At 40.5% G+C, this 26,361-nt stretch overlaps 1 protein-coding gene across 18 annotated transcripts in view; it reads left to right on the forward strand.

The window, feature by feature from the left end:
- Positions 1–622: 622 nt before the first annotated feature.
- Positions 623–26,361, forward strand: part of ZMYM2 (zinc finger MYM-type containing 2) — a 117,421-nt gene continuing 91,682 nt past the window's right edge. For 6 of the 18 annotated variants that reach the window (XM_080377221.1, XM_080377223.1, XM_080377222.1 and 3 more), the window contains exon 1: positions 2,350–26,296. The gene's annotated coding sequence lies outside the window, so the exon portion shown is untranslated. Of the gene's footprint in view, positions 26,297–26,361 lie in introns of all 18 variants that reach the window. The other 12 variants (XR_013926346.1, XR_013926347.1, XM_080377228.1 and 9 more) reach the window with 7 other exon arrangements.

The raw sequence follows: 26,361 nt of genomic DNA on the forward strand, positions 1-26,361 counted from the left end.
AAGCAACATTATTGTCAAAGTTTCTCTCTGCTACATAAAAGCATATTGCACTTGTAGATATAAAAGACAGCACCCTTACTTAGATTATTACCTTACTACCTCATAACTCTTAGTATCTCTGATTTCATCACTTTAAAAATTTGCCAGAAGCAGATAAAACCACAGCATCAGACTAAACTACACCTTAACTGCTGATTCAAATAAAGGCATTCTCTTCAGATATGCCTAATGCTTACAAATAATTTTGGCTGGTTTTGATCAAAAAACTATTATTACAATAATGATCAAAAATAATAATCCCATTTGCAAAATGCCTTTAAGCCAGCCTCCTAGTCCCAACCAATTTCCACATTCAGAATACAGCATAAATACAGAATACAGAATAAATTATCTCCATCAAGGCAAAAAGGCTTCTTTTTAAACACAGAGATGCTTGCTAGTTCAAAGCAGAAACCCATTTCTTGTAGGTGACATCTGAAGCACTTTTTTTTTTTTTTTTTTTTTTTTTGTGGGCTTGTAATCAAGTCCATATTTTTCCTTGAGAAGCTTAAGCTGTTCCACTTGTTTCAGGAGTGTTTCCAACTCTGAGTTGTCGAATGACATCCCATAACATGTCACTGTCGTGGCAAAACACGCAGATTTACTTTAGTAGTAGAACTACTACAGAGTGTATTTTATTTTAGTTTTTATGCCAATATCCCCCACAGCCCTGCTGACCAAGGGATACTGTTTTATCTGAACTGGGCAGCACACACCCCCTACCCCCCTTTTCATTTCTACTGTACCAAGCAAAGCATTTTTTGCCTTACCTGGAATTTATTCCCAGATATACCTGGTTAAAGATTTATTTTACTTCAGGGAGGTCCTCTTTTCCACTTCTCTGATGAATTAAAGATAAGCTCAAGATTTCAGTTAATTGATCAAATTATTTTCTCACTGAAGTTTAACACAAAGTAAGTTGCTTCTGTATCCACTAAAAATTACACCTCGTTTTTCTCTAGTCCCTAGCTTTAATTTAACCAGTGGACCCACTAGGGTAGATTCCCCAGGTCCCAGTCAGTCTAGTTCTAATCCAGTCACGGGAACCCCCGATGGTTCTTTAGCTTAGGGCAATCTTGCTTCGCTTCTAGTGTCCACTTTCCTTACAATATGCACACTGATCTGATCCCATAGGAGAGGGATTCACTCTTTCACTTCTGCCTGACATTCCTCCTCTGCCTCTGCCTCATCTCCTCTACCAGTTTAGCACGACCGAGCTCTTCTCTTACCTTCTATACACGCTCCCTGGTTCCCTGTTCCTTCTATCAACTTTTCCACATCACGATTACCTAGTAACAATCAACTCAAACCTTTGCATCACATGACTGCAATGTTTTTGATCCAATACTGCCAGATTTCCTAAAAGAGATTGACAGTCTTGTTAAACTATGGCCTTATGGTCTGTTCCTATCATTCAAGCAGAGGAAATGTGTCTTCAGAAACCAACTGCAGAACTGAATAATTTTTTTTTTTTATTAAAGCACCTGAGTAACAATTTCAGCTGCACTGAATAAAGATTATTAACAAGAATGATTCTGAGCTAGTGCACTGTGAAGATTACTTAAATAGGGACATTTCCAAGTAAATTTTCATTCTCATAAGAGAATGTGTCATATGGAAAGCTCATTATTTAATCTCAGGGGGTTTTGGTGTACTGGAAACAGTTACATTATTGATCCTTTAAAAAATGTCAGTTTTCTAGTGGAAATCTAAATTAGTATCTCCTGTCCATATTTAATTTTCTAAATATGTTGTTTGATTTTGGGCAATAGGCATCAGAAGCTGCCAGTAAATTCATTAGGAACTATCAGGTGTCACTTTTGAAAATACAGTTGTTTAATCAATGTCTATCTTATTCTTAGCTTATCAAATAACATGACAGAAAATCTACCTGATCTCGATAATGGATTCTAGAGTTTTTCTAGGACACTGAGAGCTAACTTTGTTTAGGGTAGGATTAAAGCATAGGTACTGTATTGAATCGTGTATTTGTTACAGCTGTGGGAGCTGCTGGCCACCAGGAAAACATCCTGAAACCTTTAAAGTACAAACTAAGAAAACAATAAGAATGCCAAATTCACCAAAATCTTTGTTGGGATGGGATTTATTAGAACATCTAGACATTTAAAAAAGGAGAAATGAAACCAAAAGTTAAAAATAATCAATTAACTGAAATCTTGAGCTTATCTTTAATTCATCAGAAAAGTGGAAAAGAGGACCTCCCTGAAGTAAAATAGATCCATAACCAGGTGTATCTGGAAATAAATTCCAGGTAAGGAGAAAAATGCTTTCCCTGTTACAGTAAAAATGATAAGCGGGAGGCCTGCCTAGTTCAGATAAAACAATATCCCTTGGTCAGCAGGGCTGTGGGGGATATTGGCATAAAAACTAAACTAAAATACACTCTGTAGTAGTTCTACTACTAAAGTAAATCTGCGTGTTTTGCCACGACAGTGACTTGTTATGGGATGCGCAGATGAAACTCTGCATTGACAACGAAGTACAAGGAATAAGGTTGGTCAAGTGCCTCCTACCATAGTCAAGGGCAAGACTGGGTTGGCCTCCGTGTTTGCCACCAAGCAGAATCTTGAGCTCTGCTGTTGGCTGCAACCCAGTAGGCGTTGAGCGGTGGGAACATATGCCATGCCAAACCCTGATGTGAGGAATGGCCCCCTCTGTTATAAGAGGTCATCCAGGAAGGAATAACGTAAGATGGCCCATTGAGGCACTGATGTGGAAATTGGAAACCGCCCGGCCGACCATGAGGCTAGACAAGTAACAGAGGAGGTGGGAAAAAGAAAAATTATCCTTAATACCAGACGGTAAAATCCAAATTGTAAGTGCAGATCAGGAACCAAACTATTCTAAAGAAAACCTAAAGCTAATTCAGGACATGAATGGTAAAATAAAATTAAAAAAGTGGGCTTATTTGACAGATGGCTGTATAGTGGTACCATCCAATTTAATATGGACCACAGACCTAACAGAACATAATAAGACTCATTGGGGAGCTGATACATTATATAAAAGTCTAAATCAAAAATCGATAGGGCAAAACGTATACACTACAATAAAGCAGGTGACTCAGCAATGCGAAGTGTGTTTACGTAATAATCCCAATGTAACTAATAGAATAAAACTAGGGAACATTAGTAGAGGAAATTATCCAGGACAACAGTGGCTAGTTGATTTTTCTGAACTCCCAAGAAAAGAGGGGTACCGATATTTATTAGTTATGACTGATACGTCTTCAGTTGGCCAGAAGCTTTTCCTTGTCGAACAAATAAAGCAAGAGAGGTAACGAAGGGATTGTTGAATGAGATTATTCCCCATTTTGGGGTACCAGCAACAATCTCTTCTGATAGAGGCTCACACTTTTGTGCCAAAATAATACAAGTGAGTACAGTATTAGGAATAGATTGGCAATTACATACTCCTTACAGACCTCAAGCAAGTGGGCAAGTGGAAAAAATGAACCATTTAATTAAACAACAAATAGCAAAAAAAGGGCAAGAAACAAATCTAACTTGGCCACAGTCTCTCCCTTCAGCATAATTAAGAATCCAAACTAAGCCAAAAACAAAGGAAAATTTAAGCCCTTTTGAAATATTATATGGGAGACCGTACCAGTTACAATTTGCTGGAGAAGATCTAAGACAGTTGGGAGAGGGATATTTGTGTGACTATGTGAAGGCTCTCCAGGGACAATTAAAGGTTATAAATAAACAAATATTGGGAACAAGGGCCAGGGAGTTAGATCAACCAATTCACTCCTTTAAACCTGGTGACTATGTGTATATAAAGACTTTTTCCGGAAAACCTTTGGAAGAAAAGTGGGAAGGACCCTATCAGGTGATACTGACAACCTTCACCACTGTCAAGATAAGAGAACAACCAGCCTGGATTCAATGTTCGCGGATAAAGAAAGCTCCTGAGAAATCATGGGCCATCACCTCAGCAGGACCCATGAAACTACGATTTATTAGATCATAATTGTAATAGTAATAATTTCTGTAATAATAATAATTTCTTTAATTGTAATAACTTCTAGAAACACAACGGATTGTCAAAAGAATCAGAGATATTTGTGTAGAGTTATTCTGATCTTAATTGTAACTGTCGTAGAGATATTAGAAACTGAAACATGGGTAAACAATACCCATCTTCAAACATTACAAATAATTGTTAATGCTACGAAAGCTAAGGAATGCTGGATATGTACCTCTCTTCCTAAAGGAGGCTTGATGACAACCCTACATGGGGTGACCTCTCAAAACTGGAATTATGTCGATGATAAATGGCCTACCTGGCCAGACTTTTGGAAAAAGCCAAACAATGGTGGGGGATATTGCCTATTTGATAATAAAACATTTAAGTTGGGTCCCAGATTTGATTTACAAATATTAAACCTAACCACCACAGTAGTTACGAAAAGTGATAATAACTGTCATCGGAAAGCTCAAACAAGACAGGAGGAGCATGTCCTGGAAACCCATAAGATATGGAACACGGTGCAGATCCTGCATGAAATTACTAAAGACAATTTATCATGGAGTTTTGAAACTATATGGAACAAACTGACTTCCTGGTTACCTAACTTAGAATGGTTAAAACACGCTTTTGTTATAATACTTATTGTAGTAGTTTTAGGAATATTAATATGTGTATTACTTCAATGTTTTGTTTGGTGCTATCGAAGAATGATCATAAGGCATAATGATTTTTTGTAGTTGCAAAAGAATTTGCAAAAGTTGATAGAAAAGGGGGGAATGAATCGTAAATGCTGTACCACTTATCTAAAGGATGACGCACCTATGTTTAGTTAAAAGTCGGGAAATGTCCAAGGACCCTTATTGCCACATGATGGATGTACAGACTGCTAAGTCCTTGGGTTGGTTATCTTTAGAAGGGACATTTTGTCTTAGATTCCTGTTGTACATGCAACGTGGCGAAGATGGAGACTTTAAACATGGCCGCTAAGGAATAGAGTCTGCGTAGAGACAACTCCTCAAGGACACTGCGCAGGCACGAGATATGTAAATGAATTCTCAGAGTTGTAATGAATATGTAAACAATTTCTTGGGAAACTAGTGACTAGGTATGAGTAGCTTGTATAAAGGGGGGGACTGAAAAGTCCCCTCGGTGTGCATGACTTTGGTGGAGCGATCCCCCATGCACCCAGCGCTGCCGAATAAAGATAACCTCCGCTCGCCTGCATATTGCTGACTGATTCTTCAGATCAGTATCTCAGTGCCTGCTGTCTACCTCCTGGAACAATGTAGTTCAATAAAAATCTCTGACTTACATTTAGAACTTAAAAAGAAAATTTCCAGTCTTGTGGTTTGTGAAGGAAATACTGCAATCGTAATTAGCTATGGCTGATGGAAGTTGTTTAATTTCCTAGCCTAAAAAAGAAGTGTGAGTGGCAACTACCACTTAGTGAAAGAACCCTGTGAGGAGACAAAAGAAGTCACAGATGGCTTCTTTCAAACACAGAGGCATGGTAGCTTGGCTACAGAGACCTCTTCCTGCTCCTGCTCTTTCTCTGAAGGAAGGTGGACATTCCTGTAGTCACTTCTTTGTTCCTTATCCCCTGAGGCCTGTCTGGGAGTAGATAACAGAATCTCTTCCAGTGTTCTTGCCAGGATGGTGGGGAAGGTAACTCCTGCCACCACTACTTCTCTGAAGCACCCACAGCAAAGCTAATGGGAACCCCATGTCATGATATACCTGAGTTCATACACTACTTCAAGGGCTAGGAGAAGATGCCCCAAGAATGTATGGATAGTACACCTGGATTTGTCTCACAGGTCTTTAAGGCTGAGAATTTGCTGATTGCCACTGTGGAATAAAAATGAATAGAGAAGCCTCTGAGTCTTTGCGGTATACAAAATTACAGGATGATGAGGGTATCTTAAAATAGCCAGAAGCCTTGAGTGTTCATGGTTAGTGTAAGCAGTCATGAATCTTCAGTCTTCACCTGATCTTAGAAGATGAACACCCCCATCCCTCACCCCTCCACTTAAATACAACTGTTCTAAATGACTGTGTTTAAAGAACTTTAAGTCTTAACACATAATTCAAGTTATGATAAAATTGGTATAACAGATTGTATTGTTTTTCAGGGAACTAGAATACTAATGGTGTAAAACCTGTTGTAGAAGGACAGATAAGGAAATAAGCAAAGACTTATCTTTGCTATGAGCTGCGAATGATAGAGGGACATCTGCTGAAGATCTTTTGACAAAGAATACAGGAAATATGTATGGGTGTTACTACTGTGGGAACCTATTACACATCAGCAAACCAAAAGTTGTAACTCCTTGTGGGCAAGTAGAGAAGTGATCCAGAGCAAATATTTGATAGTAATGAAGATTATTAATTAGGCTTATTATTTGTTGGGAAAAGAACACAGTGGGACACAGACTGTCCACTAAGGTCCTACAATGCTCTGATGAAAACTTTTTGATGCAGCAGAGGAAAGCACCTTAAAGAAAGCTTCTACTAGACACATTTTTAACCATCAGAGGAACTAGTTGAAAATGTGATGTTAGGAGAACACCTAGAAAGAAGAAACTAGGAAATAGGAATTCAAGTTCTTTAGGAAAATAAGAGCAAGCAGAATCTGGAGACAAGCTGCTGGTTCCTGAAAGAAATAATTTATGTACACAAATGTGAACTGTTTCATTGTGTAGGAAAAACAGTAAATGTACAAAGGGAACAACCTGGTTAAACCAGGATTTCTTCATTCTTCTTAAACAACAAGGGAAGTACAAAATAGGTCAAATTACCAAGGAAGAAATAAAGATATATAGCATAAGTATAAAGGTACAAAAGTTAGAGAGGCCAAGACACATGAAAAATAAAAGCAAGGAGGCAGTGAGCTAAGACCATCAAGGAATAGTATATATTTATTTAACTACATCAGCAGTAACACAAATATCAAGAAAAGAATTAGCCCAGTGATCAATACATAAGAAAGTTATCAACAGATTTAACAGCTTAGTGCATTTTTTTCACATCAGCTTCAACCACCAAACCCATAGTTAAAGGGGTAAGCATGCAGCCAAGAATAAGAAACAACAGATTAGAAAATACTTTGAATTGTGTACTCTCAAATTGTCTGAACCTGAGGAACCTTAGTCTAGGATACATAAAAGCACTGGGTGAAGTAGTTAGCAGCTATCTTTGAAAAAATCGTGAAAAGTAATGAGAGATTAGAAAAGGGAAAACACCATATTTAAATTTTAAAAAGGGGAAAAGACAAATCAGGGAATTCTAAACCATTCAGCCTAATGCCTTTTCCTGCAAAAATGTTGGAACAAACTACTTACAAGGATCAGCAAGAACAAAAGTTACAGCCAGCATAAAGCAAATCATAGCAAGACAGTTTAATTGTTTTGTGTCAGGTTAATGGGTCGTACAGATGAAGAACCAGCTGATGTTTTGTATACTGACTTTAGTAATGGTTTTGATATTCCTATATGTGGAAGTCTAGGAAATAACCTGGAGAAAAATGACCTAGATGAAACCACTGTAATGCAAAACTGTACTAATACAGTTGTTATTGATTGTTCTCATTCAAGTGGGAGAGTGGAGAATGTATTGACTGAAGTCCTGCAGCAGCAGTATCCAGTATTGTTCTCTTTCAAAAGGTACCCGAGTAGTTAAATAGAAAATCCAGCTTTGCAGATGATACAAAAATGGGAGAGATTTTAACTATGTTTAGTCAGGATTAGAATTCAAAAGTATAAATCAGAGAAATCACCTGCAGAAAAAGAAAGGATAAAACTCAACAGGGAAAACTGTAAGATGCTACCTTTGGGCAAAAATAACCAAATGTAGGATGAAGAACAGTGAAGTGCTCAGGTGATTGTCCTACAAAGAAGGATGTGGGACTCCTGGTGTAATGCCAACATACAACGGTGTTACAAAAAAACCACCAATAGTGGGATGGATAAACAGAAATGCAGTCTTACAAGAGAAGAAATAATCCCACATTATATGACACTGGAGACTCTTCAGCTGTAATACTGAGTTCCATTCAGTTCAGCTCAATACTCAATAAGGTCATGCATCAACTAGCAAGTGTCCAGAGAAAACCAAAAGAATGACTACAGCTGTAGAAAATATGGTCTGAAAGAAATTAGAAATATAGTTTGGGTATATTTGTTCTGAAAAAGCAAGAAATATTCAAATTGGATGTTAGGGAAAACTTCTGAATATTGAAGGTGTTGAAGTGTTGGAATAGAATTCTTGAGGTTGTGCAGACTGATTAAAAACAAGCTAACTAAAGTTTTAAAGAGCAGGGCAGGAATGATAAAGAGATAATTCATTTTGCATTGGGCTAAAGCAATGGGCTACAAGACCCTGAGAGATCTCTTTCAGCCTTAGCATTCCATGTCTTCTCCACAACCTAATTGGTTCTATGAGATTTCAGCCTAGTGAAGTGGAGGACCAGTCTCTGTCCTAATTACTTCATCTTTCCAAATTGCCTCAGAAATATCTTTTTTTTTTAATTTTTCTAAACATGAAAACTGTGACTATTCAGTCATAATATTTGTTTTCAGTCTCCTTCTGTAGATTAAGGATTAGGACATCCTGGTGAGGTCTTAAGTTTAAGTCCTATAAATAATAGTGCTAGACCGTATTCCTACAGACAGAAGATCATTGTGTTGTTAACTAGCTTGAGCTAGCTAGCTTAATACCATGCAGGAACCGAGCACAGATTGCTTTCTCAAATGACTGAATGAATCATTTCACTAATCCATTCATGGCAGGAGGGTAAGAGGCTGATGTGTCACTTTGATACCATGTCCTTGAAAAGCAGCTGTAACTCTTCATACATGAACTGAGCCACTGTCAGGGAATTCTTGCACAGGGGCCTTCTTACTTTCACTATTTCCAGTTCTTTGCATAGAATACTTAAGACTATTTTAGACACCTTTTGCACCTAAAGATACAGCACAGTACTTGAAATGGAATTAATTATTCATTCTCAATCAGTATCTGAAAAGTGCCAGAATATTTGTTTGATGTTCCAAAAAGAGCTGGTATGGCATACTGTCACATGCTGACCCCCTTCCGATCACTCACTGTGCACAGACTGCTATGGAGTAATTAGCCATTCCTGAAGGTGCAAGACAGTTTCTTTTGCATGTGTTGTGGTTGTCATTCTCCTTGACTTTGTCATTTCTTTTTTATTTGTGGAAGATACTACGCTCTGTCTGTAACGATGACTGTCATTTTTACCACTTCCAGTGGTAAGTTTCCCAGGAATAACTGTTCTGGGGCTTCACACTATCTTTGGTATATTCTAAACTGTAATTTTAAGCAAATAAAGATGGAATAAGTTGTTCACTTAAGCAAATCTTTTTTCTCATTTTAATACCATACATGTGAGCCAGCACTAGCACACTTCTCGTTTCATGTTGCGTCTCTTTGTTTCCATTGGATTCAGTTTGTGCCATACACAACTGATGAGCTGCTTCGAGTTGTGTATCTTGATAGTCTCAGCTGCCATCACTGACAGCAAATGTGAGAAGTCCATTACTCTGCTGGTCATTATTTTTTATCTCTGTATATTTATCAGCAAGTGTCCAAACCCGCTTGTTTCTCTAATTGGACATCTGCCATTCCAGGTATTCCTTTTTTCAATTCTAAATCAGGGTAGAATGTCCAAGTCACATCCTTCCTAACTTCCTTCCCAGTATCCCATTAGCATCCCTGCTGAGGTGCACTGTTTCTATTGTGGTGGATAAGAGGGCACCTGGATTCAGCTACCACTCAACGCAGGAGCTGTCTCCAACCCTGAAAACTAAAATTTGTAGATGTTAGCTGTAGGTGAAGGAAGCTGCTTTCCATATCGATACCAGTGATATTTTTCCAGTTCTCAGAACTTCTTACCAATGCAAACATGGCTGTGTTCTACAGAGGTAAGAGGTTTAGAGTTAAAAATATAAAAGCCTTCAGTATCATCTTAAAATATTTAAAAATACTGCTTATCTTGTCTCCAAAGGAGGATGACAAGTTATATGCAAATATGTACTATGATATGAAAGGATCATTTCAGATTACAAAAATTTAATGACAACTGGAAACTTTGGTCTGTTGAGACCAACTCAAATTTTCTCTACTGTATTATGCTTCAATTGAATTTAGCTGTTCTGTCCCAGTGATAGGTAATGGAGCTGCTGCAATGACTAAAATTCCCTGAAACAAACCTAAACAAATCATACTATACAGTCAAAATGTCTATATAGTATAGATATATACTATATGTCTATATGTAGACGTATAGTCTACATGTACATATATGTAGACTACATGTTATGGGTGGAATTAATTTTTATCAGTGGTATTGCCACAGTCCACAGTGGAACTTCTACTTTGTTTTTTGGGTTTTTTTTTAAACCTTTTGCTCTGTTCACTCTAAGACCATACTCAACCGAAAATATATTTTTGAATGTAGAGGTGCTGTTTCTCACTTGTGCCACTGAGAAATCCAAGTAGCATCAATGCTTTAAGGATTACATTCTGTTGCATCCTGCAGTCAGATTGTTCTGGGAGTCACTTTCTGAGCTAACAGCTCTGTAGCTGGTCACAGCAATTCTTGACAAGTGGACAAGCTAGAAGCTGACCCCAGAGCTTTGTCCCCTATATTTAAAGGAAATCTACACCATACATTTCATGTTGAGGTGGGTTGACCCTGGCTGGATGCAGGATGCCCACCAAAGCTGCTCTATCACTCCCCTCATCAACCAGACAGGGGAGAGAAAATGCAACAAAAGGCTCTTGGGTCAAGATAAGGGCAAGGAGATCACTCAGCAATTACCATCATGAGCAAAACAGACTCGACTTGGGGAAATAAGTTTAATTTATTACCATTCAAATCAGAGAAAGCACCTTCACCCCACCCCTCCCTTCTTCCTGGGCTTAATTCCTGATTTCTCTCCCTCCTCCCCCACAGCGGCACAGGGCGCTGGGGCCAGGGGCTGTGGTCAGTCCCGGCCGCTCCTGCCCCTCAGGAGAGGGTCTTCACACTCTGTCCTACTCCATCCTGGGGTCCCTCCCATGGGAGACAGTCCTCCATGAATTTCTGCAACTTGAGTCCTTCCCATGGGCTGTAGCTCTTCACTGTGCTCCAGTGTGGGTCCCTCCCGCAGGTTGCAGGTGGGTATCTGCTTCACCGCCAACCTCCATGGGCTGCAGGGCACATCCTGCCTCGCCGTGAGCATCATCATGGGTTTCTGGGGAACCTCTGCCCTGGCACCTGGAGCACCTCCTCCCCCTCCTTCTCCACCGACCTTGGTGTCTGCAGAGTTGTTTCTCTCACATAGTCTCACTCCTTTCCTGCTAGAACAGATTTTTTTCCCTCCTTTTAACACGCTACCTCAAAGGCACTACCACCGTCACTGATGGGCTTGGCCTCAGTCAGCGGTGGGTCCATCCTGGAGCCGGCTGGCATTGGCTCCATCGGACGTGGGAGAAGCTTCTGGCCTCTTCTCAGGGAAGCCACCCCTGCAGCCCCACTACCAAAACCTTGCCATGCAAACCCAATACACGTGCACTGGAAATCTTTGCTGCTCTTTGCATTTCACTTGTAATCATACTCCTGACTTTTTCTCTTGTGCCCTTACTGATATTCTAGAGATCTGCTTTCTGGCCCTGTATTGTTTCCACTCCCACTCCAGTAGTGGCACTGGTATTTGACAAGATCATCCCCATCCTCTGCACACACTAGAACCTCGTTTGGCTCTTTTTAGCTTTGTCAGTGGATATACTCTTGACTGACTACTTGAATGGTAAGTCCTTTGACAGTTGTGGCTTCCTGAGCTCAGCATCTTCCTTGTTTACAGTGAAAACCTGTGGGTTTTGCTGTGGCCTATTTTGCATGGTCTATTGCTTGTTGAGAAATAGTAGGTGCACATATTCTCAGCTATTAATACATACATGGTTTTAAGTGTTTTAATTTCAAAAAGCTACTTATAACTGCTTTCAGTATCCATTGGATTGGGCTAGACTCATCTTGGAGTATTGCTTGTCAACAACTAATAAGGAAAATACATGCAGTATTTTAGACAAAAATGGTTGATCTCAAGAAAGTATTATTAACCTTGCATATGAAATGAAAACTCTCAAGTACTTAACTTTTATGTTTCTTTCTCTATAATGCAAAATATACTGGACTAGCTTTGCTATATATTCAAGCAATATCGCATTCCTGTGTTTAAAAGTCCTGTTCTATGCAGAAAAAACAATAGTGATTTTTTTCTAAAAGGTTAGCTAATTCTGTTTTTCTCTGGAGTCTTTTTTAGAATGATGAACATAGCTGAATATTCCTCAATCACTTACTATCCAATAGTACATGACTCCTTCATTTCATAGCAAAGAAGCATAACGGTTCCCTGGGTCAATGCCAAATGTACAAGACAACCACTACCTCAGCTAGTATAAACCTGGAAATATTCAATACATCAACTTCTAAGTGACAACTAGAAAATGATAACCAGGAAAATGCTACAGTATCTCCCTCTTTTTTTCTTATTTACATGATTCACATTTAGTCTGAAATTTAAAAGTGATGCATGCTGAAGAACCACCTGCTTTAGAGTTTCTAGAACTGAGGAAAACTCAGGTAGGAAGCTTCTGAACCCTTCTGAGTCAGTGAAAGAGAGAAAATTTAAACACTTGTGACTTTTACTCCAATAACTGAGAAATGTTTACTACAGAAGTGCACATCTTACAATATAAAAATAATAGTTTTGCATTCAATTTCATTTATACTGTTCAATTTTCTGTTTACATAACTGCTTCTACTTTTAGTACAATTGTTTCATTTTAATTCTGAAAGCATCATATTGGATTTATACATTTGTTGCCATGATGATATTCCCAACAGTGACAGACTTGAAATAGAACTGCAACAAATTCTGAATGCACCCATTAATCCACAAAAAAAGTCTGAAAAAGATTATTTTCTCTAGCAAATATAGAAGTTGACAACAATGTAATTATTAATTTAAAATATCTATCTAAGTTTGCATCTAGGTAAATGTGAAGAAAATTAAGGCCCTTGCTGTTTGTTGCTGGAGGAAAATCAGAATTAAGAAATAAAACCCAATTCAGGAGGAATAACTGGTCAATTATTATGAACTGTTCCTTGTAAATAAAACACATTTTTCCTGTCATGCTTATCTTAGATTTTAACCATCCTTGAAGAGATCTCTTACCAAAACGAATAATTGCTGCAAAAAACCCCTAAACCAACAACAAAACCCAAAAAGCTGTTTAGCGGAAAATACAATATGTCTGTTTAGTCTCAGTGGCTTTCCCCAACAACTTTAGGTGTTGATTTGTTTCCTCCAGAAGAGAAACAGATAATAAAGTCAGGTGTTTCTTGATGCAATGCCACTTATTTCCAAAGAAAGAAAAAGTGATATATTCTAGGAACATATAAACAAATTTATCTTTCTTCTATAGCAGAAGAAAAGAAAGTGATGGCAACTCTTCTCCAGCAGTTCTGCATTCTGAATTCCTTTCTCCCCAGTTCCTTGATGTACCATCTACTTACATATAATCACATCTAAATAAACAGTGACATGAAACTCATCAGTCTTCCTCTGACAACATGATCAGACCACATATAGTTTAAGCATCACTGGACATTTTTCCATTTTTCTTCCTAATTCTTCATTCCAGTTAAACTACCTGGGCCCTATTAATGACCAAAGGATATCCAGGATGGCTTCACTGATTGGAAAGCTAGGAAGGGCTGTTGTGTCCCCTCTCCTGATTGATTCTGTAAATAGACCCTTGGCTGCCTAATCAACAACAACAAATAAAAGACTTTCTCAGAATTAATTCCCATGTGAGTTACACTGTAACTTTTAGGAAAAAAGAGTTAACTGTGATTAAAACATTTGTAGTGATGAAGAATCCATACCAAAGCTCAGTAAGTATTTACAGTGCAGCCTGTGCCTTTCTTTTGTTCTAGGCAATAAACAAGGAGCTCTAGTACTACCAAATATAAGTTTCCCATGAGAGAAATCTTAAATACAGTTAGGATTCATACAAAGCTAAAGTAATCCAATCTTCTCAGTACAATCGTGTCTCTCACTACAGACTGGCGTTGCTCTCTTCAGACATCAAAAAGTTGGGCGTTTAGAATAAATAAGCATCAATACTACCCTAAACAGTCAATGGTGAGAGGAAAGCATGTGCAGAAATACTGCACCATCTACAGACCAGTGCAGTTTTGTGAGATGAAAACCACATCGTAAGTCAAATTTTTCACTCTCTTAGTTATTATCCATAATTTTCTCATTTGTTTTGTCTTTTTTTTCCTGTGTCGGACCATGGACTTCAGCAGTTGTCCACAACTTTGCAAAGCACTGTTGTAATATAATTTCCCTACAACCTCTTAATACTTTGTTCTTTATATATTTAAGGATCATAATGGTCCTCTTGCCTACAAGACAGTGCCGAAGGATCATATTTCATTGTGACCCAGTTAGCACTGAACAGGATAGAGCACCTTAGACTCTTAAAGACGGTAAAAAGTCTTCCCAGCTGATGAGCTTGCACGTAGAAATATTTAAACGCCTATTTCTTTCTGGTACTCTCTTACTAAATGATTCTGTCATTCTATATGTGACATGCCCTTACAGATTAACTGTATTAATCAACTGGCTTATAGTCAAAAAACAAGGAAGACACCCCCCCACCCCAATTACATTTTATGGATCACATTGTGTTATGTGCTGCTTCTGTATACAGTGAAAAGTGATGTCTCATCTCTTATTTTTGGTCCCCACAGAAGATAAAGCAAGAGTTTCTCTAAATTATGTAATCCTAAATTTGGCTGCTATTATCAGTGACCCATCACACAATATTTTAAGTTCAGATAAAGCTTTCTCCTACAGGTCATCTGGTTGTAAGCTTCATCTCTCATGTGATACATCAGAGTTCTACATCTTCCTTGTCTAGCAATTAACTGGTATCTCACTTCTGAGTAGAGAAAAAAGCTACCTACCTCAGTGGGTCATCTCTTCTCTAGCAGAACAATGACTTCAGGCTGGTTGTGTCTGTTTTGATAATATGGTCAATGTTAGGCATCTTGAAATCCTGAATCTTTAAAACATAACACATGGGTAGCTACATTATCCAAAAGCCATGGGACAGAGCCCACAGAAATCCATAAGTATCTCCTATTTGTTCCAAAAGAAACCTTGAAAACTACTTACTTAACAATTATGAACCCTGGTAATATATGCAACCTGTTGTTTCCCACCTCTCTCCTTCCTGATTTCTATCCACCAACCTGCATTTGCAAAAGTTAAAAATTGGAGGCTGAGAGAATACCTGGGTATTTATCACCCTAGTGCTGTCTTTTGCTGTTCTCTAGATGTCCACCATTGGCCACTGCGAGAGATGGGATCCTGGGCTAAAAAGACTTTTGGTTGGACTGCTTTTATGTTTCTGTGTTCCTGTAAGCCTGAAAGATCTCTGTTTGCACAAGTTAGCTTGTGATAGATAAAGTCTTAGATTCCATCTATACACCCCATCTGAGGTGCAAACTCTGTAAGTGTTCCTGAACAGTTTGCTATAATGTCAAGAACTAAAAGCAGAGAAGCAGTACTGGAGTATGGAAATGTGAGTGAGAAGATATCCTTGAGGTGACTGAATGATTACTGAGATGAGGAAAGGAGGGGAGCTGGAACAAGGTTTCAAAGAGGCAGAGGACTAGGATACAACCCTCAGATCTGCCAGGATGTGCATCTTCAGATTGAAAGTTAGGGCATGTGAGAAGATGGAAGACTGGGACATAGGCAGGGCAGGTGGTGATGGAGAAGAAAAGGGAATGCACGGTCCGTTTGAATGCAGATTAGGATTCAGGATTCCTGAATTACCTGGTAAAGAGACAACATAAAATACTAGTTTATCTCTTTCTAATGACTGAGCTGCACAGAATTCACAGATGATAATTTTCTCCTGCTTTTATTTGCTATTAGCTCATGTCACCAGAATTTGTTCTACAAACTCCTGACTTCTGAACTTTTTGGATGAGCCCCAGGGATGTGAGTTTGCTTCAACAAGGTAGAATTTCTGATGGTTGTTTTGCTAGATTGCCTTTTAGGAAGCTACCTCCTCAAGTAATTTGGAGTACTAAGATTACAGAAACTAAAACATTCAAAAGTACACAGCCCTCCAACTCAAGCTGCTTGTGAACACTTAATTCAAACTCCTGGAATATATGTACTATGATACAGTCTTTTATTTATGAGATCACATACTATTTTTACCACAGGCCATTCCTTCCTTCAGTACACAGGATACCTAGTGTTCAGAGTATGAAGCCATGAAGTAGCCTGTTGTTTGTATGACCCTTTCCTCATCTAGTACAAAAGCTACACAGCACAGTGACTGAGACAGAAGATTTCAAGAAGGAAAAGTTGGTTATGTCTTTTGGACAGAATATCTCCTGAACAACTGGATTATCTCCTTGATTCATTTCAATGAATTCTGCGTAAGGCTGAAACTCATTTAATTCAGATTTGGGACAGGCGATGAGAGATATTTATTTTTTACTTTCTAGGTACCCACCTCATGCTCTGGAGCCTTCTCAACTGCATGTGAAGTTGATGTCAGATATGATTGCCAAATGAAGTGTAAAAATAAATGCTATATCCTTGAAAAATGTAGCCATCCAAAACAGGCAGACAAAATACCACAGATTTTTTACACTAATATAGTTTACCTTAGTTTTCTGTGTATAAAATGGGGATAAATAACTAATGTTTGGGAAACTGTCATCTGCCAGTGACAGGTGTCAAAAGAATCATAGAATCATAGAATATCCTGAGTTGGAAGGGACCCACAAGGATCATCGAGTCCAACTGATGACTCCACAGTGGGCAACCTAAAAGTTAAACCATGTATCTAGAGGCGTTGTCCAAACATTTCTTGAATACTGACATGCCTGGGGCCATGAGCACATCCCTGGGGAGCTTGTTCCAGTGCTTGACCATCCTCTCAGTGAAGAACTTTTTCCTAATACTCAACTTGAACTTACCCTGACACAGCTTTAAGCCATTCCCTTACACGCCACCAGAGAGAAGAGATCAGCACCTCCATCTCTGCTCCCCTAATGAGGAAGCTGTAGACAGCAATGAGGTCACCGACAGCTTCCTCTAGGCTGAATGAACCTAGTATCCTCAGCTGCTCCCTTTAAGTCATGCCCTCTGGTCCCTTCACTGTCTTTGTTGCCCTCTTTTGGACACTTTCTAATATTTTTAAATCCGTCTTATGTCGTGAAGGCCAAAGCTGCATACAGCGCTCAGGGTGAGGCCACACCAATGATGAGTATAGTAGGACAATCACTTCTTTTGACGAGTGAGCTATACTGTGCCTAATGCACCCCAGGATATGGCTAGTTCTTTTGGCTGCCAAGGCACATTACTGACTCATATTGAGCTTCCCATCAACCATAATCCCCAGATCCCTTTCTGCAGGGCTGTGCCTTCACTCCAGGTTCTTGTCCCCTAGTATATACATACATCCAGTATTACACCATCCCAAGCAAAATTATTCCGAGCATGGAATGGCGTTTCTTAAACAAAGCATGAACTGAATACCCTAACATGGGGATAAAACAAAGTGTTGAAGGGTATTCATGAAGGTCACTCACCTTATATGCTGAATGAGACAGAGATGATCGGAAAAAGGAGTATTAGTGCAATTTAGGAATATGACATAATGCGTACACTCAAATGTGTGTTGCCAATTAATATCTAGTTCAAGAGGTGGAAAGCATAAGGCGGGTCTGAAAGTGGGATCATAGGGTGGGGATTTTTGAGTCTGACTCAGCATAAGCTGACAAAGTGGGATGAAGAGCTGCCCGTTGAGCTGAACATAGGCATTGAGACTCAAGGATAGGAGATAGCAACCCCAGGGAGTGGAGACCATGGGAGGCATTTCTCAAAAGCATGTCATGAATAGGCTGTGATTTTCAGTTGGCTTTTTAGAACTGAACTGAAGTTGCATGGCCGTGTAGGAAATGTTGCATTTCCTGACCTGTAAACATTTGACTTTGCAAACTTAATATTGCTTCAATTACTTTTTCCCGTGTAACATTTATTTATAACGGAGAGCACAAGAACAGTTTAGAGCAAAATGAAGAAATGTTTGTGAAAGAAAATTGTAGTTTTAGAGTAAGAAGGGAAGGTATCTTAAGAGACACTAGAAAGTTAAAAGGGAATAATGGATCTTTGGAGGATGACAGAAGTAAATAGAAGACCACAACAGATTCAGAATTGGGGGTGGGGGGTGCACAATAAGGAGACTGAACTTGAGGATCAAGCACTGGTTAATGAAATTAAGAAGGAAGAAAAATTTGGGGTATGTGGAAAATAAGCTGCAATATGATGACAGATGTTTAAAGAACACGAGTTATAGTTTTCTGGACACAAATGAAAGTCTAATTTTGTAGGTATTCAAAAGGAAGAAATGGTAAGGTCAGTAAGGAGTCTCATGACAGTCTCATCACACAGTCTTGTCTCTGTGGAAAGTAGGGCTGGATCCTTCCCATTTGCAAGGCTCTGTACGGCACATATTTTGAGTCTCATACCAAGGGAGGGACTGTGCTGTTTAGCATACTCTCCCATCCACCTTACAGTTCAATGAAGTCCTGGCAGAAATATCCTGCAGTAAATTTCCTGACTGTGTCCTGCCCTAACTCATTTTTCCAAATGGCCTTTTAGCATACAAAACAGCAATGCATTAATCCAGTCTGAAGGTACCGATGACCATGGAACAGTCCTCATCCAACAGGAAAGGACAAGTTGCCTAAAAAAGCAACTTGGTTCATTGCTAGAACAGGCTCAGACACTGAATGAAACCAAAGAAAAATGGCTTTGCTTTGAAAATGAGAAGTTTGGGAAAAAAAATTACCATTTTCCCAGTTTTTGGCCATGACGTATGTGTCAAAATATTGTTCAAAACTATCATCACAGTGATTTGCAGTAAGAGAATCTTATTATGATTTTTAATAATTTTAAAAATTAGATTTCCTAGAAGAAAATTCTTAAAGAATGTTTTAAAAACTGACCAATTTTAAGCCTTATGAAACAGAATTAACTTCACAATTTCATAGTTTGCAGGTTTTTTCTTTCAGTCAGGTCTAAGCAATGCTAACAATCAATGAAAAACAACATTGTGGATCTTACTGAGATAAAGCAGCAGCCAGATCACCAGTCAAAAAATACTCATTCCTTTTCATATATGTAGCATCACTTCAATGCAGGCTGGCGTTAGAGTTTCACAAATGGAATAGACATTGTTCCCCTGTGCTTCCCACTGCAGCCCCTTACCTGGCACTCTCACTCATCTGATTGCCCATGCAGCAAGATCAACGTGTTGGTCCAACTGAAAATTGGCCAATTTTCAGCCACATGAACGCTCATGTCAGCATAGAAAGGTGACAGAATTTTATATCCAGTCATTGAGGACAGGACAGCACTGCTACTTTTGGCAGCAGCTTTATCATGCAGCAACTTGACCGTGGTGAAACCACATACTAAAACCTTGTGGAGCCTGATTTTATTCAAGGTCCTCGGTATGAGAAATACCAGGAAAATAAAGGAATACCATGTGCCAGATTTGATGGAAAGAAACAGAGTTGAAGGTTCCTGCATACTGAAGCTCTTTCTTTCAATGCTATTCTTACAGACCCCACGGGAGGAGATCCTCAACCTGTAAGTAGAAAGATCTTATGTTTAGGAGGAGACTAGAAAAGGTTTGATTTACCAAATCCAGCACTTGATTAATAGTTGTGATCAAATAGTTTTGGAGATCCACTAATGAACACCTAGAAAGAAATTGGACTTAGAAAGAATAAGCAAATTTTTTTATCTATACAGAGATGCCATTCCAAGACAGGTTATGGTAAGATGAGAAGCTGGGTTCATGCAACAGCTCCCTCCTGCTGAAATGGAGTCGTAATGCCCTCCCTCAGGCTGTACGCTTTTCTGTGCTGTCTTTGTGGGGGCTTCAGTACCTCTTTGACAGGTAAGTCATTTCAACTCACTAAGGTGGCAAAAAGCCTTTTGCGTGGGTTTTTTTTTCCTTTATTGGTTTAGTAAGTTGGAGAACAAATGCTATTAGTGGTGGCAGGGCCCCAAATATAGCTGAATGTCATAGCTGACAGCTTTTCACAGCAAAATGTCACTAAACCAACACAAAATGATGCTATTTTAGACATGGACTTACAGTTGGAGGACAGTATAGAAAAGTTAGTTGTAGAAAATTATCCCCAAATTGATTTGGTGTAAATAGCATGGAAAGAAAACAAAAGCAAGTCTGTATCTAAGCCTCTTGATTTCACAAAGCAAATTTTGGTAAACTACAGGACTTAGTTAATCAAGCCAACTGAACTGAGGAAGTCAAGAGTTTGAAATGGAAATGACTTACTGTCTCTTCAAGGGGCAGGTGCTAACACAGTGCATAAAAAGGATAACTGAGATAAAGCAGAGAGCTTTCAGGTAAAGAGGGACTGACTAGCAAAAAAGCTTTGCTACATACTGAGAAGCACAGAGATAAGATGATATTTTCCAGAGCAGAATGAGGGGAAATGGCAGTCAGTAGGACTGAACAGGACAGTGTCAAATTGAAGAGCGTCTGCTAGAAGATGTCTCCGGGAGTTATTCTTGGGACTGATCTTACTGTTCAGCGAAGAAGGGAAAATAAGCTTATTGAGCTGGCTGGTTTCACCAAATTAGGCACCATCATCAACACAGCTGCAATGGGATATCATATGGAAAAACAATGAATGACCTTGATGATTGAACTAATGGAACCAAAACAAACTGCTATAATACAAAATGCAAGGTCATGTACTTGGAGGCTAATAAAAATATTGCTGTTAACAGAGTACTTTCCCAGTAAATTAGTGGTGTAGAAAAGAACACAGGTACCAGTAGAATAGATGGTGATTATCTAACCAGTTGTGCAAAAAGGCAACTGCACACCCAAGACTGTGATATTTCATCAAGATATGGGAATATTAATGTATTGTACCAATGTAGTAATTCAATTTAAAAAGAAATTTTGTGGGAATTTGAACTCACGTTCAAGACAGATCAGTCCAGACTGGGACAGGTGGCAATAAAGGCTAGTAGAATGACCAGTGGAATGAAGATCTGTTGAGCGAGAAGAGACTAAAAGATCTTTGTTTAGTCTAGCAAAAGGAAGGCTGAGAGGAAATATGATTACTGCCTATAAATATATCAGGGGTAAACACCAGGGAGGGAGAAGAACTATTTAAACCAAAGGACAAACACTGGCAAAAAGCAAAAGGATTCTTGAATAAATTTAGTCTGGAAATTAGAAGAAGGTTTCTAACCACCAAAACAATGAAGTTGTGGAATAGATTTGCAACAGGAGTAGGGGGTAAACATATCAAACTACCATTAAGATGGAGCTTGAAAAGTTTCTGGAAGGGATTAAATGACAGTTTCCTGTAATAGCAAGAAACTGGACTGAGTGACCTAGGGAGTCAGTCTCCAGTCTTAAGGTACTATATTCTGTTTTGCACTGTCATTTCTTCTCTATAAAGACAAGAGATTTATCCAACTAAACCCCCCAAATGTTTAAAAACTAATAAAAAATATTTGGCAAGTAAAAATTGTCAATTATTGTTAAACTCATTTTTCAGAGTAACACTTTATTGGGTGTTACATTTTTAGTATTTACTGTATTGGAATGTCTTTTGTGGGGAGGTTGCCCAGTTTAGAACAGAAGTTGTTCTTTACTTTTTCAAAACTGAAATATGGGATGTGGCATAAAGGTCATTTGAAGACATATCATATCATGCAATGATAGTAATCTTATAGGATAGTGTATATTGTCTCATTATTTGACCCTTTGAAAGATCAATTCTGGTTAAATAAGCTGAAAATTAAACAGCTGAATGCAATTTAGAGATACATATTGATTTGTTTATAAATATTATGAAAAGTATATTTAGTTCAACAACCATAATGAAAGCCACAGGTAATGTTTTTTAGAAAGCATTTTTTCCCCAGTTTTTTTATTGTATGGGTTCTGTTATGTACAGTACAAACATATACACACATATGGTAACTTTTCATTAAGAGCTTTAGGCTATAAAGAATAGCTGCAGTGCCTAATGAAACTCAAAAATTGGGGCACCGATAGAGGGGAATATTATATAATAAAACCAAAATTATCAAGGTGTTACTGATCATAGGTGTTTTAAGAGTCTACTTCTTTTGTTTGGTTTTGGTTTTTTAATCTTTTTCCTTCCACTACTATTTCTTGAAGTTGTGTTGGGCAACCAACTAGTAGACCAGAATTCCATTATGCCATGACCATGAAAACACAACATGTTCCTTCAACCAATACACTTTGCCCACATCTTTCCTTTTTGTGATTGCCAAGGGGAATGGAGGATAAAATAGGCAAAGATGAGAGATCAAGGACAGAAAAGAAGGAGAAAAATTGGTAGAAATGGTAGGGGAAGAAAGTAGAGAAAAGAATAAGATAAATAGAACTGTGTAAGGCAGAGATTACGAGGTTTTTGGGGTGGGTCAGTATAGAAGCCAACAATGACAGGAAAGAAATTTTGGGGTCACACACTTTACAAAGGATTACTCTTCACTTCCACAGGTTGTGGAAACACACAGACATTTCTATAAACATAAGTCTTAGCTGCATTCCAAAACCAAATTTTTTTCCCAAGCCCATCTTCAAATCAGTTGTAAAAAACCCTGTGTCCTAAAGGGTTTCATGAACCTCTACTTTCCAAGTGTTACATATACGAAGTAGGGAAAGACACCTTTTCAAGCATTTCCTCTTCATTCCTCAGAAGTCTGTTATAGACACCTGGACAAATAGATAGATATAAACCTAAACAGTGTTCAGGCTGAAGAAGTCCTTCAGCCAATGGAAAGCAATTGAACAAATGCCACTATTCTTTATCATAGATAAATATTGCTAATAGGAGGTAGGTTTAAACTATGTTAATTCTGTTCCTACAATAGACCATGCATCATTTGAAGGTTGGCTTGGTAGTGTTCTTAAGATTCTTGTTCAAACACAAACTCTTTAAAATACATCGGATTACTGCTTCTCAGTTCAAATACAGTTGACTGCTTTTTGAGATAATTTTATTTCATGGCAGATAGAAAGATGTCACTCTTCTTGTGAGTCATTGAGCATACTCTTGGTTCAGCTTTGTTGAATTTATCTACTGCCAGTCAATACGTTTGACATTTTTTAGTGAAGTTGCTAACATCAGGCCTGTCCATGAAAGCAGTGGTATGGAGCCTATAAATACATCCATTTCAGATCTCTGGTGCTCATGAAGAGATTTTACTGCTTAGTGTTTAAGCTAATGCTAACTCTTTCAAACCTTAAAAAAATAATTACTTGATCTGGATTATTCTTAAAAATAATCTGAATTATACATGGCTTTACAGATGAAGAGGAATTTACATAGGTGTCTGAACACTTTCTCCTTTCTCCTGATGTCAGTTGAAAAAAATATTGGAAAATTCACTGTTTATTTCATTATTGTTGTCTACAATTTAACATACAAATTAAAAAAATAGCGTTATCTATCTATATATAGATATAGATATTAACATATCTATAGGGGAACAAGGGTTCTCTGGAGTTAGAGACTTCTATGTTTAAATACAATTCGGTACAGTTCCATAAATGCAAGCAAAACCCTTAAAATTTGTTTGAACTGTATAACTGAAAACATTTATGAAAATGGTCTATTGCTACATTGCTACATAGAAGTTCTAGATAGCACTCTTAGGTAATATCTATTGCTAGGGATCTGTGGTAAGAGGAAAGCGTTCTTTGGTTACTTTTTTAATAAGACTGATAGGTTTCACTTAACGTGTTCTAGATTAGAAAAGCACTCATTTTCTACCATCCATCTCTGGATGCATCAAAGCTCTCAAATACATGTGCTTAAGTCGTCTTGAATTTCTTTCTGAACTTCATGAGAACTTAATTTGTTCATGGATAAGCACTGTTGTAGAACAAAAGACATCTTCCTGAGACGCGCAACTAGAAGGGCTGGAAAATATGTAATGTGGAGGATGACTTCACTTGACTTTTAGCAGCCTAGAAGATACTTAAGGCTAGTAATGGAAATGGTCAGGAGCTAGCTGACCTGATGGAGCGTATGGGGTTCAATACTGAAATTTCAACAGCTTTCTGGTTACTAGGATCATAATGAGTTGGATGGTGTGATGCTGTAGGACAAAGTTTATGAATTTACAGGGCAACTTTGAGAAGACCTTCCAAACAGGTGATGCTGATTCATCTCCACGGCACTTCCTTCCTTGGCAGTGGTCCTACCAGAACTGTTCCACCACCAGTTCACCTCTTGCTTTCAGGAACGAGCAACGGCATTGCAAGCTGCCACCAGCCCTGAAGTAACTCTCTGCCCCCACACCAAGTAGCCCTTCCAAGCTTCATCTGACGGCTAGGATGGCATGGGAAAAAACCCCACTCATTAATACTCATCAACGTCGTACAACATTGGAAAAACTTTTGGCTTGAGTTGTTGTCTGAAGCCTGTGTCTCGGGGTGGGAGCATTAGGAAGACATTAGGTGTACTGTTGTGACAATAGACGGTAGAAAATATCTGGTCTCTCCCATACATGAAAATTATTAACCAGACACGTCAAGGGTGACGGAGGAAGGAGCCAGCCCTTGGGCGACTTGCGCGCCGCCGGACAAGGCAGGCTGCCCGGCGGGCTGGCCAGGCTGGCCCCGCGGGAGGCTCCCGGCTCGGGGCTGCAAATGGCGCCGGCCGCTTGGACCCGGCTCCTTGCGCAGGCAAGAGGCGCTCCCCAGGGGCACTGCTCCGCGTGGTTGACACGGAGCGGTACCGGGTAGAGGAGGCAAGCGCGGGTATTTGCTCTCTCTCTCTCCCTCTTCTGGGCAGAGGAGAATGAGTAAGTGGGGCACGGCGGGACCAGCGCGTAAGACGGGCGGCTGAGCTCGCCGGGTCCTCGAAGGAGCGGGCGTGAGTGCCATGGCCAGCGCGGCGGTGAGGAGCCGCGCAAGGGAAGTGCGCATCCTCCATTTTGGCGGAGGGCGGGCGGAGAGCTTGGCTCCCGGCACCCGGCCGCCGTCGCCGGCCGCAGCGCTCCTCCCCACCCCGCGGCACCGCCGGGGGCAGCCGGCTCCTCTTCCCGCGGGAAGCCGGGCACAGGCGCTTCAAATGGACGCCCCGCTGCGCCTCACGTTGGTTCGAATTGGGCCCAAGCTCCCCGCAGCGGCTTCCGACAAAATGGAGGACGCCACCACTGCTACCACCACCACCAGCTCCTCCAGGAGCCATGTCGGCAGCTGACATGGCGCCCTCCCCCGCAGCGGGTGGGGGCAGGAGGGCGTCCTAGGGCGAGGGCGGCGAGGAGGCGCTGCGCGGCGGGGCAGGCTGCGGGGGCGCGGCCGAGGCGCCCTCCCTGGCATACGTGCGCTCTCCCTCTTCCCTGTGGGAGCGCTTCCATTATCCACGCTTCGTCCCTAATGTAAATGGCCCCAGGCTCGAAGCCCCGCTGAGGGATGGAGCGGGGTGGGACCTCCCGGCGGGCCGCGGAGGAGCGCTGTCAGCCCCGTCGCCCCGCGGCGGGGGGCGGCGGGGGAGAGGTGAGCCCTCGCCCCGCGGCCGGGACCGTGGCGCCCACAGGGACCGAGCGCAAGGCTGGGATGGCAGCGCGAGCTCCCCGCCGGCAGCGCGAGGCCGGCCCAGCGGCGGCGCAAACTTCTGCAAGTTGCTGCTGTCAAAAAAAAAAAAAAAAAATAAGAGCAGCGCGGGGAGCGCGAGCGCAGCCCTCGGAGGCGGGTAACGAGCCGGTGGGCAACGATCCGGGTTTCTCAAACCTGATGGATCAAAGTGGGAAGAACCCCAGGCATGGCCAGGAGGAAGATTGGCAGTTTATAGGGTCAACCGGCTGCGGGCGGCTCTGACGGACGGGCGGCCCACCCACTCCGATAGCCCAGCGCCAGAGCCCGCCCTCTGGGGGAGCCAATGGCGGGGCGGGGAGGCGGATCTCCCCCGAGCTCCCTTGGCCCGGTTCCTCCTCCCCTTCGCTAGCAGCTGCGCTTCGCCCGGGACTGGACCGAGTTAGAGTTGAGACGCCAGAGGAGTAGCGCAGAGTGCGTGCGCTCCCCGCGGGGGGGTCCGTGCCTGCGAACGGTTGAGAGCCGGGTAAGGTGGGGGTGCGGGGTGCAGCGCCTCAGGGGCGGGCTGGCGGGCGGCTGGCGGCGCGGAAC

The sequence above is a fragment of the Falco punctatus genome, assembly GCF_963210335.1.
Source record: "Falco punctatus genome assembly, chromosome: 2".
Classification (NCBI taxonomy): domain Eukaryota; kingdom Metazoa; phylum Chordata; class Aves; order Falconiformes; family Falconidae; genus Falco; species Falco punctatus.